This window comes from Bubalus bubalis, chromosome 6 (genome assembly GCF_019923935.1).
Source record: "Bubalus bubalis isolate 160015118507 breed Murrah chromosome 6, NDDB_SH_1, whole genome shotgun sequence".
NCBI classification, from domain to species: domain Eukaryota; kingdom Metazoa; phylum Chordata; class Mammalia; order Artiodactyla; family Bovidae; genus Bubalus; species Bubalus bubalis.
In genome coordinates this window covers 55,722,082-55,742,455 of record NC_059162.1, presented here as the reverse complement: position 1 = coordinate 55,742,455, position 20,374 = coordinate 55,722,082, and the positions used below count along the sequence as shown (strand labels likewise).

Genomic DNA, 20,374 nt, shown 5'->3' with positions numbered 1-20,374 from the left:
ATAAAATAAAAGAATATTCCTAAAACATGGCAAATGCAAGGCTAAATTTATGTTATAAAATATATATAAATATATTGTGCGACCTATTAAAAAAGTAAGGCCTCTCAGATTGATATTTTAAAATTCAATATAATCCTCTAAGAATAAAACAACTTTATAAAATTTGAAATGCAAGATTTATCAAGGACAATCAGAAATTCAGTCTTTTATAATTTCAAGTTTTCTAACAAGTAGGTATTACCTCCTTAATTAGGGAGGAAATGGAGTAGATGAATACATGTTAACACCTCAAAAGAGTGCTTGGCACAAAGTAAGCTCTAAAGTATTGGTTCATGGTACCAGTCATTACTATGGTTATGCCATTTAAGTAATACATCAAAGCCAGAACACTGCAATACAGTCACCTCAATCATGCAGCCTCCCTAGCTTTAGGGTGTAATTGCTCACATTTGTGCAAAGTCCCCAGGGTGAAATTCCTTGTGATTTCAGCTCTTTGTGGTACAGCTCATTCATCATCACCATATCCCTTATTTGTAGACTAATGAGTAGCACATAATGGATATTTACTTACATTATCTTCATTAAAACTGCAATAATGCTATTTAAACTGCTCTGCAGTTTACAACATGGCTTTGTCTCTATTTCCTAATAGAAAAATTAAGCAAAATTTCATTAAAAGTCTTTTCTCTTCCTCAACATGTAAAATTAGCTCTTATTTTCTTTTATTTCATTCATTAATTCATTTGTTAATTCCTTACCAGGCATTGTGCCTATATAAAGGTGAGTAAGAGCATGTGTGGAACTTGTCCTCATAAAGCTTATTATCTATGAGGAGACAACAATTAATTTCATGTCTCATCCACAGAACAAAATACAGTTCCATGAGAGCAAATAAGCATATGACCAAGAAGTCTTCCCTTGTTGACAGGGGCAGGTGGGCCAGGGTTTTCACAGAACTATTATAGCCAAGGGTTATTATTAGCATATCTTCTCTGTCATGTCCATAGTTCAATTCATCTTTGTAACTTCCAGAATGCTGATTCACCAGAATAAGTACATTTATATTCCATGGATACTTTGTTCCAATCTCTCAAATTAGCTCTATAATATATTAGTTTATACCTTTTTTTTATTAAACCCTATATGTCTTCTGAAAAACATGCTTTGCATTCATTAGTAAGAACCACATGTAACAGCCACAGCAGGAAAAGAATAGACACACTTAGATGAGCTATTATATATCTAGAGTGTTTTCAAATAGGTTTATGTTTGGGCAGGAGACCCAGCAGTCTTTGCCCCACACACTCTGCTACAGTAATGAATGGATGGTTTTGCATAAAGTCAATTGCCTTGTCAAGTCCCTAGAAATGTTCCCAAGTTTGAAGGGCGTTATCTGGGCATAAAGAAAAAAAACAGTGTAATAGACATTGCTATGCATTTCCCTTTGACTTTTTTCCAATAGCCATAGCAAGTTAAAAAAAAAAAAGTTTAGTTAGTTAATATTAGAATGCAGTTCCCTAATAAAAAGGAAGACATTGGAAATAAGATTAAAGTCTCTTTTGAAAACAAGCCCTGTATCGTATACCATTAACAGAAGTAATCATTGTCATTGATTTGATGTGTTTCTTCCAGGACAGTTTTCTCTGAATTTACACATACATATGGGGTAATAATTTTTCTGGTTTTGGGGTTTCTTTTATACACAAGTAATATGTATATATTTTTTGAAATTTTTTTCAATAAAGACTATCTTGTAACTTTTACATGAGGATACAAATAGATCTACCTCATTCATTTTTATTGTTGCACAGTATATGAAAGTGAGGGCATATCACAATTTATTAAATCTCCTACTCATGGGCCTTTGTGTGCTAAGACGCATCAGTCGTGTTTGATTCTTTGCAATCCTGTGGACTGTATCCTGCCAGGTTCCTCTGTCCATGGGATTCCCCGGGCAAGAATACTGGAGGGGGTTGCCATGCTCTCCTCCAGGGGATCTTCCCTATCCAAGGATTGAACCTGTGTCTCTCATGTCTCCTGCATTGGCAGGTGGCTTCTTTACCACAGGTGCCACCTTTAGTTTCCCATTTTTTCCCATTACAAACAATGCTGCAGTGAATATTGTTGTGAATATGCTAATAACTTTTCTAGGCTATTGTTACAGATTTTATATTCTTGGGCTCTAAAATCACTGCAGACTGTGACTATAGCCATGAAATTAAAAGATGCTTGCGCCTTAAAAGGAAAGCTATGACAAACCTAGACAGTGTATTAAAAAGCAGACATCACTTTACCAAACAAGGACCGTAGCGTCAAAGTGATGGTTTACCCAGTAGTCATGTATGGATGTATGAGTTGGACCACAAAGAAACCTGGTGAAGTGAACTGTTAGTTACTCAGTGGTGTCTGATTCTTTGCAACCCCATGAACTGAGACTTGCCATATTCTTCTGTCCATGGGATTCTGTCCCTGTCCAAAGAAAGCTGTGCATGGAAGAATTTATGCTTTTGAATTGTGGTGCTGGAGAAGACTCTTTAGAGTCTCTTGGACTGCAAGGAGATAAAACCAGTCAATCCTAAAAGAAATCAACTCTGAATATCATTGGAAGTACTGATGCTAAAGCTGAAGCACCAATACTTTGGCCACCTGATGCAAAGAGCTGACTCATTAGAAAAGATCCTGATGATGGGAAAGATTGAAGGCAAAAGGAGAAGGGGGCAAAAGAGAATTAGATGGTGAGATAACATCACTGACTCAGTGGACATGAAATTGAGCAAACTTTGGAAGATAGTTAAGGACAGGGAAGCCTAGCGTGCCACAGTCCATGGTGTTGCAGAGTCCAACATGACTTAGCGACTGAACAACAACAACATATAGAAGTGAGCTTGTGGAAACTTTGAAAGTGCTGTCTGTCACTTTATAATTATATATGCCACCATAAATGACATTGACAATTTTAAAAATCAAAATGTCATAGGCATCGACCAATTAGAAAAGATATACAAAAGAGGCAGGCAGACACCAGCCAGAAGCATTCAGTGTGCCAAACATTTTCCTTCTGCCCAGATGCCTGCTCTGGGATTTAAGCACTGGCATTTAAGAAACATTTTTACCCTCTTAAACATATTTTCTCGTGATCATATTTGGCTATTCGTGCTAGCAATGGTGCTCATTCATGGCCAAAAAATACAAGCCAAAGACTCTGTTTATGTGTGTGTAATGTGCATGCCATGGTTCATTATAGCTGATATAAAAATACATTATAGTTTTAATAAATGTTATAAATCCATTAAAATATCTAAATAAAAAAACTGATAAGTAGTAAAGCACATACCTTTTAAAGAAATATTTTTAAATAATATGACACACACAAATGATTTGGTATCTTTCTCAGTAAATCCTAACTATTTTTTATCCATATCAGTCTTAATATCACCTACAGAATCTGATCAGGTACTTCTTTCTTAATCATTTAGATTTTTAGCTTGGGCCTTTTCTCGAATTTTATATGCTTCTAGTGCTTCAGGTCAGTTTCCCTCAAAAGCTTCTCTAGCTTTGTAAATTGTAACTATGCATTCTTAAGGAACTAATCCTGTGACTACTCAGCTTTCATATTTGCTTAAAAAATGTCAAAAGTTTTAGTAGTCTTCTTCTTAAGGCATTTCTTTCATCCTTTCCATGACATAGAATCACACAAAAAAGGAAAAGAAACACATGGGGTATTTCCTTTGCTGAGATTTCAAAAACTCCTTGTGATTACTTCAAAAGAATCCGAAAGAAGTTCTTTTCTATTTAATTATTAAACAATAATGAAGAATATTTCTTCCATAGTTTTTCTTTTAGAATAACAGGAAGTGGGAATAGCATGGCATGTTGTAGTCAGTGAAGCATATTTCTATGCACCAAATGGAATTCCCTAGCAAAGTAAAACAATACATCTCAGAACACCATTTCCTTTAGCAATACCCTAACAATGATCCCTACCCTTACATGTGATCCCTACCCTTATTCATGGGTATTGTCTTGCCAAAATTTTCATACTGTTAGAAAAAAAATTAATTAATTAATCCAATTAGAATTTTCAAAATCGGTTATCTGATGGTAGCCACCAGAGAGAGGAGTATGGGTCAATCCTATTTTCTATGCCCATTTCCCTCAATCACTCAGAAATATAATTGTTTTGTACCTTCATGATCCAAAAGCAAATCAAAGTTGTATTTCATTCAAAGTGCTCATGGCAGAGGGATCTTGGGAAGTAATTTCCAATCCATGATTTTAGAATCTATTAAACCTCTTGTTCTTATAATTATGTTCACATTTTTTCCATTACTTTACATTGATAGCAGAATAAAGCTGCAATTCTGATTACAAGAATGTTTCAATCTCATTACTTCTTCATATCCACTTTTTTCTCTTTAATTTCTAATTTGAAATATATTAAAATAGTAAAAAAATATTTCAATGATTCTAACACTAATTATTTGACAGGTCTAAGATCCTAATCTTTCAAACATCTTACTTCTTTCAATGAAGCACATGTAATTTTAAACATTAAGAAAAAATTAATTTTAATTTATTCTGTACATGAAGAACATTATATTTAGTTTGATAACACATTTGTCGATTCAAACTGAATTTGAAGGGGAGAAACAGTATACTGTTGGAAACCTAAAATCAAGGTTGCCTATACTAAGTTGTAAGGATGAACCTGACATTTTTATTTAAAACATGAAAAAATTCTACAAATTACGAGATAGGTGTGTTCACTGGTCACACATAACTCTGACCCTCGCTCTGCATTAGGCTGTTGGATACAATGTTGAAAAGGATCCAGACTTGAGAAACTCACAGTATAATAAAATACGAAGTGGCTGACACTAATAGATGTACAAATACTGGTGGGACATTATAGGTAGCAATGATCCCCTCCTCCAAGGGGAACACTGGGAAGAGCTTCACAGGGGTGATATTTTATTAGAATGAGCAGCAGCAGCAATTAGAATAAGCATACACTGAGATACATTTTAAATGAACTCGATACCCAGCTATTAAAATCCACTTTGAGGATTGTTTTTCCTATATAGATAAATTTAGTTTCCCCCTACTATAGTAACGTGCAAGCTGTATTTACAGGAGGTCTTCACAAGGAGCAAATGCAGGACAAGAAAGCTTCTACTTTTTTCTTCTACCTTCCCCTCAACATCTGTTCCCTCTTTGGCAAGAAAAGCTCTCCTTCTAGCTGTGCTACGTTTACAAGATTGTGCTACAAAAAGAAATCATTTTCTCAATTTCCATTTTGTAAATTCAGACTTTTGTGTGTATATGTATGTGTAAGTGCGCAGTTGCTCAACTGCTCAGTCGTGTCCGACTCTGTGACCCAGGCAAGAATACTGGAGTGGGTTCTGGAGTACTCCAGAATACTGGAGTACCAGTGGGTTCCCCTGGTACTCCTCCAGGGGATCTGCCCGATCCAGGGATCAAACTTCCATTAAGGTATTTTTGGATACTAAAAGTGAAAATGAAAGTGAAGTCGCTCAGTCGTGTCCCACTCTTTGTGACCCCATGGACACCAGGCTCCTCTGTCCATGGGATTTTCTAGGCAAGAGTACTGGAGTGGTTTGCCATTTCCTTCTCCAGGGAATCTTCCCGGCCCAGGGATCGAACCCAGGTCTCCTGCATTGTAGACAGACGGTTTACCGACTGAGCCACCAGGGAAGTCCAGGGGTCTGCTGCCTCCCTGTCGGGGAATCAAACCCCGGTCTCCCGTGTGACAGGCGGGGATACCACTATACTAACGACGATGGCTTTACATTTATATCAGTGGACTTTGAGTAAAGAAAATTTCCCTCCATAATGTGAGCAAACATCTTCCTGAATGAAACAAAAGTGTGACCTTCTCTGAGCAAGAGGGAATTTTCTAGCAGATTGCCTTTAAACTTCATCTGAAATACTGGCTTTTCCTTATTTTCAAGCAGACTGCCTTTGAAATTGAACTGAAACCCTTTTGGAGTCTTCATGCTACTGTCCACTTCAAACTCCACAACACGCGCGCGCGCACACACACACTATCACATTTTTTTTGATTCATCAAGTCTCCACAATCACATGAAACAATTCCTTAAAAATAACTTCTATTTTATACACATCCTATTGGTTCTGTTTCTTGGGAGAATCATGACCAATGCATACAGTTCTTAGAATTTGTTCTGTTTTAATTGGGAAAGAGTCAGGTAGATAGATAAACTGTTCTGTTGGAGGGAAGGAGCAGCATACTTGGGGAAGGATGTGAAAGTAGAAAGGAAGAATATTTTCAACAAAGCAAGGGAATAAAACTGGTTGGAGAAAACAAATAGAAAAATTTCAGAGCCTGTTACAATCGAGGCTTCTATGAAGAAAAAATAAGACATCTGATTGTTTTTTTCTATAAGTTGACTTTACCATATTGTGGTGTATCCACCTTTCAATCTTTCCATGATCCCATTTTCCATTTATTGATTCCAAATCCTCAGTAAAATCTACTCATTCATAACCTTCAGTAGGTGGCATCTCAGAAAGTTAAGAGATTATATCAGTGTTGACAATGTGATTCAACATGGAAACTAGATAGTTATGCAAGTGATAACATGTAGAGAAGTGACTGAGAATTTAGCAGAGTAGCAATGTCTAGGGAAAAGATGAGCCCCAAATTACTCAGGCATATGAGGAAAGGGAGACATTAAGTATTCCATCACCAGTAGGACAACAGCAAGTTGACTCTAGTGAAACTTGCGACTTTCAAATGTTTGACCCATGGATTACATTTCTCATTGTACCACATGCTTACGGAGGCCAATACTTAGAAAGCAATAGAAAAGAAGGGAAGGAGGAAGGGGAGTAAAAAGGTAACAGGTAGAGATTAAAGAAAAGAAAAAGGAAAATAATGTAAAAGAACTACGTTCCAAACCCCACCTTTCAGTTTGTCTCTGATACTTTGGTTCAGTTCAGTTCAGTCACTCAGTCGTTTCTGACTTTTTGTGACCCCACGGACTGCAACACACCAGGCTTCCCTGTCCATCACCAACTCCCAGAGTTTACTCAAACTCACGTCCATTGAGTCAGTGATGCCATCCAACCATCTCATCCTCTGTTATCCCCTTCTCCTCCCACCTTCAATCTTTCCCAGGATCAGGGTCTTTTCCAATGAGTCAGTTCTTCGCATCAGGTGGCAAAAGTATTGGAGTTTCAGCTTCAACATCAGTCCTTCCAATGAATATTCAGGACTGATTTCCTTTAGGATGGACTGGTTGGATCTCCTTGCAGTCCAAAGGACTCTCAAGGGTCTTCTCCAACACCACAGTTCAAAAGCATCAATTCTTCAGCATTCAGCTTTCTTTATAGTCCAACTCTCACATTCATAAATGACTACTAGAAATAGTCATATATTTTGATAATTTCTATAAAATTAAATATTTTCTGTGAAACTTTTGTAAAATCAAATATTTTCTGTGAAACTTCTGTAAAATCAAATATTTTGGTAACTTCTGTAAAATCAAAGACTTTATACATGTAAAATCAAAGGCTATATGTCACCCAATGTTATACTATCCATCCCAAGCTAGCTCCAAAATTTCTTTTGAGCTACATCTCCCAGTAAATCTTTATGTTAAAACTCCAACCACTGGTTGCCGACCACTGGGACTAGTAAAGATTTATCCCAGTTTTAATCAGCCAAACCCTCACCTTCTAGTGAAGGAGTAAAGCGTGGAGAAGGACTTTGATACAGTGCCTGCAGCTCCAATGCTGGCAGCTGGTAAGGTTAGGCATCTGTCTTCCCCTTTCTGGATTTGGTCTGGGTTGGATAGGGTGCAAATAGAGTCCAGATAGTCTCCATCTACCCATCTAGGAAGATCTTAGTATAATCTTGGAGAGAAAATTCAAGAATGCACTTCGGTATATATTATTTCAATATATATATATATATATATGTTATGTGTGTGTATATATATATATACACACACAAATAATTAGTATATATATTATTATGCTTGGCTTTTTACTTTATTGAAAAACCAAGTTATTTCTTCATTCTCTGAGGTTTCTCTTTATTGGTATACTGGAAACTCACATCTATTGCCCCAAATAGGGAAGGTTACAAATTTGAAAAGAAATGTGTGTGAAGGGGAAATACATTGGTCATAACTGAACAGACTCATCCTGTTCCAGCCAGTAATTGACAATTGTGATGATTTAGTTACTGGGATGAAATGCTGTTTCATGCACTAGGGAGAGTTTGATAAACAAAGAAAGAATCAATGTGATTTGGTCCCTGGCCAGATTTTGCCCCTTTGTCCTACCGCTCTTTCTTTCATCACTAAGTTTCCAATATGGGATCGCAACACACCAAGCCTGTTCTCAACTTAGGGCTCTTACACCTTGCTTATCCGCTTGGAATGCTCAAATCTTAACATAGTTGGCTCCTTCTCAATATTTAGTCTCTGATCTGTTGTCACCTTCCTTAGAGCTTTTTCCTGACCCTTCTTAAAATAGCACTCAACATACCCCCAGAACACCCCCAGACACTTTCTATTTTCTGCTTACCATGTGTCATTATGTGACATCCATATGTCTCTATCTATCATCCATCTATCCTTCCATCTATCATCCATCTAATTATCTTTCTTTAAATGTAAAATATCCCAGTTTGAATCTAAATCTCATGAAAGCAAGGACCTTTTCCCCCAGATTTCTAGTCTATCCTTAGCATGTAGAACAGTATCCTACACATAGTACGGATTCACTTATCTTGAATGAATAAGAGTATTTAAAGAGATTTTAAGAACAGTATACATCTACAGTTCTTTGTTTCCAATACATTGGTCAATAACAAATGATTCTTATCTACTCTCAATATTGGACCAGTGAAACTTCTAGCTAAGCTATTTTCATTCACTGTCTAATAAAGTTCTGCCTAAAATGTAATAAATGTATATGTAATTTAAAAATTTGAAACCATTCAGGCTTTTATACTAAATGTGATCAACCCCTTCCCCAAATTAAAATGAATCATTAAGAATTTTTGTAATGTAAATCTCAAAATCCTTTTTCTTTGTTAAATAAAATTGAAAGGAAATGGCTAATTAGTCAATTTGAATGATTTCCAAATAACACACCAGCCTGTGTTTGTCTATACTACCAAGGTGAATTATTCATTAGCATTTATGAGAAGTGCCTGAAGAACACTAGCAGTGGGAGTAAAACAACCTAGAATGGTTTTTAAACGACCTTCCAAGCAACTTGGATTAACACTGGCATTATTCTCCTTGCACAAATCGAGTTAAAATTTTCCATGTGTCAGTTCTCAGAAGAAGGCAGTGAAGGAGTGCTGTCTTGAGAGGAAAATGACCTTCTGCACCTCATACAATTAGATTCTGCTTCTTTCTCTGTATTTGGTGTCCATGTGTATCTATGTGTATCTGGGGTGAGGAGGGAGAGAAAGAGAGAGAAACAGAGAAAAAATTCAGAAAAGAGAAAGAGTCAGAGAGAGAGATAAGAGATGAGAAGGAAGACCAAAGAAAAAAGACAAAGATGAGTCAGAAAGAAATAGGAAGGAAAGAGAAGAGAGATAGGGCATAAAAGAAAGGAAAGAAAGATAAAGAAGAGATATATGAAATTAAATCTAGAAAGCAGAAGGAAGAAAGGGGAGAAACAGGACTCGAGGAGGAAATGTATGATAAAAGGGATAGATTCTGAGGCAGGCTCTCCCTGGAGCTGACACACCAGGTTGCCAGGCTCCCAGGAGTTCTCCCAGGTGTGTAGGGTCATCTGACTTAATACAGATTAAAAGTGTAAATTGCAACACAAAAAGAAAAAAAAAAGAAGTAATTGTCATATTTCTTCTCTCCTGTGAGGTCACACTCTCTGGTTGTAGCTGAGCCTGCTGCTAGGCACACCCCTCTTGTTTAATAAAATTGTATTAACTTTATCCCTGCCCTTGATTTGTGGCTTTCTCACGTTGTGAGGAATAAATAATAAATGATTGTAAAGCACTTGTACATATGAAATGCCACATAAATGCTTAATAATAATCAGCTTAGGCCAGGAAGCCAGGGGGGTTGAATAGAAATCATTGCACACAGCCGTTCTTGTTTATGGGACTAAAATCGTCCTGCGTGCTGTCTCCACTTCAAATCATACCACAGATTCAATTTTCACCCATTCAACAATCCACTTCTCTGCAAACTAAACAACCTTTGTTCCTCCAGTAATGTCATGTGTAACAGTAGAATGTAACTGCCACAGCCCAGCTCTGCCTTTTCATTTCAGCTTGTTTTCTGCAGCAGTTCTTTCCTTGTTACCCTTCCAAATCCCCATGTGCGCTATTTTGAGTCATCATTTCTTACCCCTCAGGGATGCCTGTTCTACTCTGGTTATCTTTGGAAAAATATCTGTTTTCTAGTCTTGGATTTCATTGTGTTTGCTTCTGGGGAATCCAAGGTAGCTAAGATGTTGTTCCTTGATGCTCTTCATTCATGCATTTCTTTAATCATTTATTCACTCAGCACGAAAGGAGTGTTGTGCTAGGCATTGAGGATACAGTGAAAATCAAGAAGGAGAGAGTCTGCATTCTGTAAGAAAGACAGGCAAGGTGAGTCTAGCAGAGTTTGGGAAATGATCCAGTCAGAGTAAGCACAGGGAGCTAAGGGGAGTTAGCATATAAGCAGTACGAAGTAGGAAATTCTGCTAGGGTCTGAGTTGATTTTGCTTTCTCCTTTTGTGTTCAAATGTCTTTAAAAGTTTTTCTGTGTGGTACTTAACATGGCTGAAACTCTCTCGGTTTGACCTGGCTGTGGATAGAAGGAGGCGGTGCAGACCCAGGGAGACAACCTGGACTGCCCTTTCTGCCTTGTCTCAGGGGAGCACAGGCACCCTCCGAGTCACCTCTGTCTGCTTCAATTTCAGGTAGAACTCAACCTTTGAGAGTTGGAAAGACTTGGTCTTTTGCTGATGGGACAATCTACTTTTAACCTGGAGCCTATATTTTCAAAAGAAGATATTGTCTAAACTTGTATTAATATGCTGCTGCTGCTAAGTTGCATCAGTCGTGTCTGACTCTGTGCGACCCCATAGACCCCACCAGGCTCCCCATCCCTGGGATTCTCCAGGCAAGAATACTGGAGTGGGTTACCATTTCCTTCTCCAATGCATGCCATGCATGCATGCTAAGTCGCTTCAGTCATGTCCGACTCTGTGCGACCCCATGGACAGCAGCCCACCAGGCGCCCCTGTCCACGGTATTCTTCAGGCAAGAATACTGTAGTGGGTTGCCATATACTTAATGACAAAAAAAGGGACATGCCTACTGAAAAAAAATGAAAGTAAAGCAAAAATAAATTAAGTGCAATCAGATCACCCACTGGGACCATTTTTATCATTTAATGTATATCCTATCATTCTTTCCATGCTTATATCATATAAAAAAGTACCTTACACACATATTCCTTAACCCCATAGCATTACATTTCTCATCAATGTGAATTATACTATACTTTGCAGAATATGTATTATTTTATTGCTTATTTTACTTTTTATACAAAATATAAAAAATACAGTTTCATATCAAAAATATACTTAAACATGATTTCTATGACTCCATATTCTATTATGTATGCCAATTATTTCAAACTTTTAGATATACAATTTGCTGAGATAAATTCCTAAAATCGAAATTACTAGGTGATATGCTATGTTAAAGTTTCTGTTACATTGCCAAAATGCATTCCAGAGATCAAACTGGCTCACACTCTCATCTCCCATTGATCAGACCCCTGCCCATGCCCCTTATCCTCTCTTATCCCTGAATACTCCCCTTAGCCAAAATCAAGTGCTCTCAAGGAAGATAGGCTTGAAGCTCAACAATTTTCATTTCTCCTCTACTTTCCCATGTGTTCCCTTGTGGCATGAGGATTAGTGGGCCTTGGGTTTTCAAACAGGTGGAGAAGGCTGTAGTGTGTATAATTGCTTTTGGTGAAACCATCAACGTCCACGTTTAGTTCTTCCTGCTCCACTTCCTCCAATTCAATTAGGCTGTTCTTACCAGAGGGAGAGTTTTCAAAGCATCAGATGAAGTGTTACCTCATGATTAATAATTCATGACAAGAAATGAAGATCGGGAAAGGTAATAATGCCCTCCAAGCTGTTTTTCTCCACCACTCCCTTGTACTCTTTCGCATAAAATGCTGTGTCTCAATCATTAAAGCAAACATACAAAGTTTCACTGCCCCATAAACCAAAGATCCAAAGCAGGGATTCATAAACTTTTTGAAGTTTTAAGCTGCTTCCAGAATCTCATGAAAACTGCAGACTCTCTTCTGGTGAAAAAAAAAAAAAAAAAAAAAACCCGGTGTAGCATGCACAGATATTGTACTTCTAATTCCCATGGGGCAAGCACCCCTGAAAGATCATTCAAAGACTCTCTTGGTAAAAATTTCTGGTCAAACAGCCTGGAAAATAGGACAAGTCCAAAAGGAATGAAAAGTAGGATGGATAAGAAATTTCATGTGCCTTGCCTCTATTTTCTGTGCCCCAATTTTTAATTAAACAAAGAACTTTCCAAGTGTTATTTATTTCAATATTTAGGTGTTTACAAGGGGTCCTGTGAGGTAACTGAAAATTAGAAGAGCAGATTTTGGCAAATATATACCTTACAGGGCAAATCAAATAGGGATGAGGGTAGGGGCATGGTTGATGTTGAAATCTATTTGCAAGAGTACTATAGAGGCTGCAGATTTTTTCTTGCCAAATGCTATCAGCCATAAAATATCCAAGGCAGTGGGTCACACCCACTCCTTCATGCTCTACTACTTGGCATTTCTCTAAGTTCTTCCTCAATTGTCATATCTCCACAGGCCATAACAAGGGACAACAGTCAGCAGCAATTCAATTTCGGCCTCCATCTGCTGGCAATAAGAACATAAGGGGGAAATTAATGTACACTCACACACTTGTCATTATAATAGCCCAAATTTGTTTTTATAGTATGACTTTCTTCCAAGGAAATCAAAAAACAATTTATATTCAAATTCCCAAATAGCAACTCACCTGGTAGATGGTTAAAACAATCATCTCCATTTTTTGAAGGCACAGAAATGCTAAAAAATTGTCAAAGGCCACATAGCACTTTCATGGTGAAATACGCTTATTAGAACAAGTCTCTGGAAATCATTCTAGCATTCCTTAAAATTGACATCTAATATGCAAGCCAGAGTAGGTTATATTAATAGTTAATCATATTATATAAACAGACAGCAAAATATTTCTGTTCTACTAGTTAACCTAGTGTTTCTTCACTCATTTTACTCTGTTTAATTTATTCTCCTTCCCTAAACTCAGGACTCACGATTTTCCATTTATGAGCTCTATGATGCTGTACAAATGACTTAATCTCCCTCTGCCTCCATTTATACCGCTGCAAAATGGAAGTAAAAAGAGACGTCAACTCATACACTTGTCATGAGGATTAAATGAAAAATTCTTAGAAGATCTTCTGTATAGACAGAGTGTCATTAAAATTTGGAAACACAAATACTATAATTTTATGTTTTTTAAATATTGACGAAAAATGAATGGATCGAGTTGATACTGCTATGCAGATAATGTATAGAACAGTCTTATGGACTCTGTGGGAGAGGGAGAGGGTGGGAAGATTTGGGAGAATGGCATTGAAACATGTAAAATATCATATATGAAACGAGTTGCCAGTCCAGGTTCAATGCACGATACTGGATGCTTGGGGCTAGTGCACTGGGACGACCCAGAGGGATGGTATGGGGAGGGAGGAGGGAGGAGGGTTCAGGATGGGGAACACATGTATACCTGTGGCGGATTCATTTTGATATTTGGCAAAACTAACACAATTTTGTAAAGTTTAAAAATAAAATAAAATTTAAAAAAAATTAAAAAAAATAAATAAATTAAAAACAAAAAAACAAAAAAACAATGAATAGCAGAACTCTTTAACGCATATCATTTTGAAAGAGCTGCCATTTCCCACAGCACAACTGGAAAGCTGGTTCAAAAATTCAAAGATACAGGCAGTATGTTGGACAAACACTTTTGTGAATTATCATCCATTTCCAACAAGATGAATGAGACTGGCATAGCCATGGCCGTGGCCAGTCCAAAAAGGTCAACTTGCCAAAGATTCAAGGAATTGGAGTTACCAGCAGAATTGTACAAGAGAGTTCCCAGATACATGCCCTTCAATCGTACATAACTTAAGTTCTACAAAGTTTATGGGAACATGATCCTGACCATCATGATAAGGGGCAATGCACTGAATTTATCAGGTCAGACCATTGAACAAAATCATATATTGTAATATAAATAACTACTTTTTATGCATTTCTGCCTATGCTTTCATACTTTTTGGCCATCTATAGTAAGTACTTATTAAATATTTATTAGTGGTATTCATTATTTAAGGAAAGAACAAAGATGTTTCATAATTCACTATGTTTTCATTTTAGATATAATCACATTTTGGCACCAGCAAGTAAAGACAGAGAAATCACTAGCTGGTACTAATGATTCTGCCCCACTCAGTTGGTCTCCTATTGACTTCTTTCTTCATTAGCTTGCTGATACCCCTCAATTCTTTAAGAAAATACAAACAGTGAAATGTGTCTGCACATGTTTCCTATCCCTCTCCCAAGAATCAAAATTGAAATGTGAATCTATCTGCATATTTTTTCTGTTTCCTAATGTTGATTTCCTTCTCATAAAGAGATAAAGTCTTGAAGTTGTCTTAGACTCATGAAAATACTATACCAAGGAGCTGAAAATAATTATACAAATAAAACCAATATCTTTATACACACATAACACTAAAAGCAATTTATTTCTGATCACCTGTGTTATGCTCTCTGGAGAAGATTTAATGACAGATTTCTGATGAGCAATTCCATAAAAGCAATTATGAGCAAATTATACATGGGCCAATTTTGAAAAACCTGCCTTTGCTTATGCTCACCCTCAATAAAGATACAGAGAACTTTCCAAACAGAAGATATACATATATTATGTAGTAAAAATAATATGTAGCATGCTGTCATGTCAAATGGACCTATTTTACCAGGTATTTTGCATTGATCTTAATTCTCTAGCTTAGGCTTATTCAATCTGACCAAAAAAGGAAGTTCAAGAAATGTTTATTGCTAAAATGCTGATGAACTTCAATGGTAACAGGGGTGATCAAGTATAAAGGGTCAAGTGTCAAAAGGACATCAACAGTGTCATAAAGCAGTCTTTCTACAGGATCTATTAAAGGAAAGTCAAGTCTGAAAAAAACGGAAATATTTAAACTGCCATTTTCAAGCATATCTGAATTTTAGTCTGCCATCTAGCAGAAACTGAGTTTCAGAGACTAGAGAGAGGCTAGTAGCTCAATCAGTAAAGAATCTGCCTGAAGTGCAGGATACCTGGGTTTCATCCCTGGGTCGGGAAGATCCCCTGGAGAAGGAAATGGCAAACCACTCCAGCATTCTTGCCTGCAAAATTCCATGCTCAGAGGGACCTGGTGGCCTACAATCCATGGAGTCACAAGAGTTGGACATAACTTAGCGACTAAACCACTATATATGTATAATCTCTGAAATTTCGTACTTCATATGAATATGAGACTTTAGGGAAATCAGAGTGTCATGGACAGCAACAGTGGCTAAAATACAGGCATGAAGACCAGAGGCTTTTAAATAAATTGATTAGTAACTAGTGTAATAACAGCAAAGACTGTTGTAAATGGATCAGATCAACCAGGAAGCTTTTTGGTAACCATCCACAGGTATTATTCTTAGCCATAACTGTTCACAATTTTATTAGCAACTTGATGAAAGAAACAGAAGGTAGAATTTTTAAATTCAATATAGCACAAAACTGAAAGGGACAGATAATATTTTTTTAAGACAGGAGTTCAGTATAGAGAAAGGATAGGTTGAAATTTGGATGTTAAAAAACAAGAGTAGGAAGGCTTAGAGTTTCAGCGTGATTTCTAGCTTAAAAGATACCCTAAAATTAGTATAATTTAGGAGAAGTAAACAAAGGAATTATTAAAAAGAGTGTGTATAGGGAAAACCATAAGGGATTGTGAAATACCCGAAAGAATAAAAAACTCAACCACCCCTTGTACACCTGAAAGTGTGAGAAGAGGAGCTGATTAAGGGGACACTGATACACAGAAGGATGGATGGAGAAAGTCGTCTAAGTCAGAGGAGATTGGAGGAAAGAAATAAGGGGAATAAATCTTTTGACCTCACTTTTTTCCTTTCCTCCAGTCTCCTAGGGCTCCTCATCCACCAAGCTGAACTAAAAATCAGAGAACAAGTAACTCATTGATGTTATGATTCCTGGGGTAGAACCCAGAAATCTATTTTGTTCACAAATATGGTAATGGTTTGGATACAACCCAAAGTTTGAGAACCATCAGAGTCCAGTGCAACTCTGAGTCTTGCTTTACTGTAAAGATCAGAAAATTTTTTATGCAAAGGGCCAGAGAGTAGACATTTTAGGCTCTTTGGGCAATGTAGTCTCTATTGCAGCTACTCAAGTCTGCCTTTGTAGCACAAAAGCAGCTTAAGCAAATGGGCTTGGCTAGAATTGATCCCAGCAGCTTGGCTTTGACCCACATGCTGTAAAACGTAAATTAAAAGCCTTTTAAATATACTGATAATTACACTTACTATATCATCATTTATTATCAATAGAATACAATCCCTGACAAATTTTCTGTGGTCTCAATAATACGAGAAGTGAAATTTGACAAAAGTCTATCCCAGAAAGTTTCATCTAGGAAACTCATATTCCAGGAAGACAATCTATTATGATACAACAGGGAATATTAGAACTTTTATATATAGTTACTTTTTATTGTATTTGTTTTAAATTTCTATTTTCAAATACTTTAAGATGTACCTAAAGAATTAGTATTTTAGTACATGGGAGTATTTATGAATTAAATAAATTACTCTGTTTATTGGAAAGCAACATTGGCAAAGTAAGGGTCTCTGAAAATCCGCCCTTCCATAAAAGCGATGAGAACACTGATACAATTGTTAAATCATCTTTTTTAAGAACTCCTGGAATTAACCGAAGACTTCCAACAACCCAAGGAGTGTTTATTCAAGAAAACTGGTTGAATCTCAGTAAGAGTACTGAGCCTTGTGGCATTTAAACTTACTCTATTCCCATCTTCTTTTTCCCAGCTTTATAGTAGCCTTAAGAACCATTCACTTTGGAACCATGGTAACTAAAAAACAGCAGTCCAGCAGTCATGGGAGTGGACCAAATGGGTTTGGAACTCTCCTAAAAATCCATCCCCAAAGAAATGTCATTATCTGATCTGTCTTGGAGCTTCATGGTAAAAAACATTCCCAGAGCTTGTTCTTACTCAAACTCACTCAGAGCTCAGTGGATGAGGAAAGTCCATGGGGCATTTGTCTAAAATAGTCAGAGATAATAGTTTAACCTCTGTTTCCTGGGACAGCAATGCCAGTTGGGGTAACTGAGCAGCCAAAAAAATAAAAGGGAAATGAGATTTCCATGGGGGTTTTTGAAGATACCTAATATTTTTCTGGGGACCTAGAAGGCCATCTGCATGTATAGTACAGTGACACATGCCACAGAAAGACTTGATGAGGTTCTACTCTCTATCCATAGCTGACCTTAAGGATCTGTGCAAGTAAGAACTAAAGGCTAAGGTACAAACTACTCCAGCGTTGAAAGCCTACTCCAACACACACACTGGGTCCTTTAACAGAGGTGAGAAACTTACTGGTTCAGGCCATTTAAGAAAATCTCTGTCCAGTCACTATCTGACCAGAAAGATAACTAAGCAGAGAGGAAACTTTAATGGCTACACATAACAAAGAGTAAGGTATTACATAATTTCCCAGGAAATTCACTAAACAAATAAACCACAACAATAAGAACAGTCTGGGGGAGGAGGCAAAGATTTATTCTCAGAGCCACCATGCTAGATTACTTAAAATGTCCAAGTTTCAACAAAAGAATTACATGATATATGAAGAAATAGAAAAGCATGTCCAATAGTCCAAATACTGGACTTACAAGACAAAAACTTTAAATCAGATATCATATACATGCTCAACTGGATGCTTGGGGCTAGTGCACTGGGACGACCCAGAGGGAGGGTATGGGGAGGGAGGAGGGAGGAGAGTTCAGGATGGGGAACACATGTATACCTGTGGCGGATTCATTTTGATATTTGGCAAAACTAATACAATTTTGTAAAGTTTAAAAATAAAATAAAATTAAAAAAATAATAAAAGTTAAAAAAATAGTAAAATAAAATAAATAATTAAAAAAAAAACACAAAAAACTAAAGGAAAGTATGATAAGTCGCACACCAGACTCTTAAGAGTCTCTTGGACTGCAAAGAGATCAAACCAGTCAATCCTAAAGGAAATCAATCCTGAATATTCATTAGAAGGAATGATGGTGAAGTTGAAGCTCCAATACTTTGGCCACCTGATGTGAAGAGCTGACTCATTAGAAAAGACCCTGATGCTGGGAAAGACTGAAGGCAGGAGGAGAATGGGACAATGGCAGATGAGATGGTTGGATGGCACCACCGACTCAATGGACAAGAGTTTGAGCAAGCTCCAGGTGATGGTGAATGACAGGGAAGCCTGGTGTGCTGCAGTCCTTGGGGTCAGAAAGAGTCAGATATGACTGAGTCAACAACAACAGAACAGAAAATATGAACAAAAAATTAAAATTATGAAATGAAACCAAACAGAAATGCTGGAGCTTAAAAGTCTGATTGTTAAAATGAAACATTCATTAGAGTGGAATAAGAGCAGATAAGAACTGACAGAAGAAAAATAAGTATGCTTGAAGATAGGTCAAATGAAATTATCCACTTTAAGGCATAGAAAAAATAATTAAAGGAAAATTACCAGAAACTCAGAAGCCTGATAGATACTCTGATGTGAAAGTTCCAGAAGAAAAAGAGAGAATCAGAAAGGGCAGAAATAATATTTGAAGAAAGAATAGCTGAAAACTCCCCAAATTTGATGAACCTATACTTACAAGAATCCTGAAACACTACTAGTAGGATCAACAAAGGGAGATCCATATCTAGAGACATCATAGCCAAACTGTCAAAAGACAAGGAGAGCACCTTGAAGGAGCAATAGGGAGAGAAAACAAACTCAACATGCACAAGTAATTTTCAATGAGAGTGACAACTGACTTAGCAAAAACCAAGAAAACCAGAATGTCGTAAGGAGGTGATAAACTCAAAGGACTGAAATAAGACTATAAACAACAACAACAACAAAACTATTGGTCAAAAATAAAGGTAAAATTAAAACATTGCAAGTAAACAAAATAAGAAAAATTAATTGCTAGGGAGCCTGCCTTAGAAATACTAAAGGGAATCCTTCAGCTTGAAATAAAAGGACCCTTCAGTTCAGTTAGTTCCTCAGTCATCTCCGACTCTTTGCAAACCCACAAAGCGCAGCATGCCAGGCCTCCCTGTCCATCACCAACTCCCAGAGTCCACCCAAACCCATGTCCATTGAGTCGGTGATGCCATCCAACCATCACATCCTCTGTCGTCCCCTTCTCCTCCAGCCCACAATCTTTCCCAGCATCAGGGTCTTTTCCAATGAGTCAGCTCTTCGCATCAGGTGGCCAAAGTATTGGAGTTTCAGTTTCAACATCAGTCCTTCCAATGAACACCCAGGACTGATCTCCTTTAGGATGGACTGACTGGATCTCCTTGCAGTCCAAGGGACTCTCAAGAGCCTTCTCCAACACCACAGTTCAAAAGCTTCAATTCTTTGGCACTCAGCTTTCTTTATAGTCCAACTCTCACATCCATACATGACCACTGGAAAAACCATAGCCTTCACTAGACGGACCTTTGTTGACAAATGTCTATGCTTTTCAATATGCTGTCTAGGTTGGTCATAAGTTTCCTTCCAAGGAGTGAGTGTCTTTTAATTTCATGGTTGCAGTCACCATCTGCAGTGATTTTGGAGCCCAGAAAAATACTAGACATTAGTTTTAATCCACAAGGATTCATAAAGAGTACCAGTGATGGTAACTCAGTCCAGTTCAGTTCAATCACTCAGTCATGTCAAACTCTTTGCAACCCCATGGACTGCAGCATGCCAGGCTTCTCTGTGCATCACCATCTCCCAGAGCTTGCTCAAACTCATGTCCATTGAGTCAGTGATGCCATACAACCATTTCATCCTCTGTTGTCCCCTTCTCCTCCTGCCTTCAATCTTTCCCAGCATCAAGGTCTTTTCCAGTGAGTCAGTTCTTCTCATCAGGGGGCCAAAGTATTGGAGTTTCAGCTTCAGCATCAGTC

General features: G+C 37.4%; 1 long non-coding RNA gene across 2 annotated transcripts in view; it reads right to left on the bottom strand.

Annotated features, from left to right (window-relative positions):
• Positions 1–12,258: 12,258 nt before the first annotated feature.
• LOC112585480 overlaps positions 12,259–20,374 on the bottom strand; it is a 31,910-nt gene continuing 23,794 nt past the window's right edge. For both annotated transcript variants that reach the window (XR_006552084.2, XR_003109859.3), the window contains exon 3: positions 12,259–12,935. This is a non-coding gene — a long non-coding RNA (uncharacterized LOC112585480). The remainder of the gene's footprint in view (positions 12,936–20,374) is intronic.